Genomic DNA, 2,401 nt, shown 5'->3' with positions numbered 1-2,401 from the left:
ACCAAGCCCCCCCCCCCCCCCCCCTTTCAAATCAGAGTTCCCTCTTTACTTCAGCAGCCCCTTCACATCAGTTTTCATTCCTCCCACTACTACAACATTTTCGAAGCACCCCTGAGGAAGCCAGAAGGTACACCAGAGTGCCTCAGCACCTTGGTTGAGAAAGGCTGCTTAAGGTATTTGCATGACATTTGTCTTGGATGCCAGTTGGAAATGTGCTACTTTGGGGTACAAGATGGATAAGAAGTGATGGTTTTTGGTTAGCACTTCTGCTCCCCAGTTTAAATCCTGGTCAAGAAACCATCTGCGTGGAGTTTGCACATTCTCCTTATGCTTGTATGGGTTTCCTCCCACACTCCAAAGACATGCTGGAAGGTTAATTAACTCTTGTCTAAATTGGCCCTCATATGTATGCATGTGAGATAGGGACTTTAGATTGTAAGCTCCTTGACTGCAGGGGCTGATGTGATTGTGCAGTAAATAAAGTGATGCTTAAAAGAGAAATATGGGGTAAACGTTTTTGCCATGTTTAGTTTCCTAATGATAGAGGGGTACATTTTGCAATGTACTCCTGTAATCAAAAATCCACCATAAGCTTGCAATTAAATATAATATATTGTAGGCGGAGTTAAGCTCTGTGCTGAGAAGCGATGCTGACAGTATTGTTGGGATCCTCCCCACTCTTCTCTCCTCCCATTGAGTGACAGTGCCTAGGAGCACGTAGGAGCTGCTGTGCAATCATGAATACCAGCGTAGGCACAGCAGCTCTGTAGCTCTGTCCCTACCTCCCCTCCACGCTCTCCCTGGCTAAACATCACTTCTTCTCCCTGGCTAAATATTAAACACCATCCCTGAAGCTCCATCGAGCCTCCCCTCTATGCTGCTGTCTCCATCTCTTCTTCTCCCTGGCTCAATATGAATAACACAAAAGAAAATCAGCAGCAACGCTTCAGCAACCAATCTTACCTTATCCAGTTACTGAAGTGCTGCTGCAGATCTCCTTTGTGTTATTCACAATGAGCCAGGGATAAGAAGAGAGAGACAGCAGCATGGAGCATGTTTATGCTGTTTCAATACACTATGAATGAAGAGTGCAGTGATGACACCAACCTTAGGGACTTAGCCATGAAGACCTGCATTGATAGCATGCCTTTAGTCTTCTGGGTTGAATGACTCTGGGCTCCTGCATATGATTCCTACAGTTCATGTTTGTAGGCTTTTTAGGAATAAAGAAATTCAAGACCACTAGGGGTCCATAGACTCCAGTTCCATGGTCACCCAGCTATACACAGATTAATATCAATTTATAGTTGCAAACTGATCATTTGTTTTTTGTTGTTTTTTGTTGTTCTCTGCAAATCATCAGTGCAAAGAATGTTGTCAGATGTGGGAGACAGCAAAATATCTATATATTCTTATCAAGCATTAAACAAACCCTAACTCACCTCTGTAGCTATAGGCATTGTGGATACATTCATCATGTTCTCAGTTTACCAGCAACTTTTTGCTACTACATTATACCAGCTTTTGTGACATGGCTACCCTGCCGAATCTTCACATACTGACAGTACCAAGGATGTGCTGCAGAATGCCATCGTAGTGGATTGCTAATATGCTTTATTCTCAATAGTACATGTGACACAGTACAATGTATATTTGTTTCATCTGGATTCATTATTGAAGAAAAGATTGAGAGTTTAATACTACTTTCATTAGTTGATATTTTTATTTTTGATTCATTTATTCTTCTGGTGGCATTTTAAAAGAGACCAAATCTTTCAAGCCAGTTACACTGCAGGATATCACATCCGCTGGCCTAGGATCTGTATCGTTTTATAGAATGCAATTTCTCTGGTCTATTTGTCTATTTGAGTTTAGCACGGCTCTTTTTCATTGGCAAAGCTGGGGAAGTCACATCGATAATTGCCTTGTCTTAGTCCATGCACAAGTTCCAGTGATTCAGATAAAATTGCTTGGATTTGGACCAAACACTGCACCTTGGACATAGCCAATTTCAGCAATCAGGTGGATTTCCGGAGAGAAAATTTTAAATTGTTCTCTTATCTCTCTTGGTAAATGCTGTTGGCCCTATTCACCAAGATAATGGTTTGTATACACATCAAGCCAAAAGCAACATGCTTCTGGTATTTTCAGGGAGCAATGGCTTTTTAAGAGCAATTTGTGATCGATGTTCACTGAAATGAGCTTGAAACACTTTTGAGAAGATCCTGACTTGCATTCACAAAGCAGTTCAGATACAAATGAATCCTCAGGGCCTGCTGATTTTACCAAAATTAAAGCAAATAGAGCAGCAAAGTGAACACTGCCCCACTGGGGTGTCCCTACACTATTCACCGCCTGAGGGGGAGGGAGAGTGGCAGCTGTGAGTGAATGTTAATTCCGA

The sequence above is a fragment of the Nanorana parkeri genome, unplaced genomic scaffold, assembly GCF_000935625.1.
Source record: "Nanorana parkeri isolate BGI_ZX_2015 unplaced genomic scaffold, ASM93562v1 scaffold109, whole genome shotgun sequence".
Classification (NCBI taxonomy): Eukaryota; Metazoa; Chordata; class Amphibia; order Anura; family Dicroglossidae; genus Nanorana; species Nanorana parkeri.
This window is presented reverse-complemented; position numbering follows the sequence as displayed.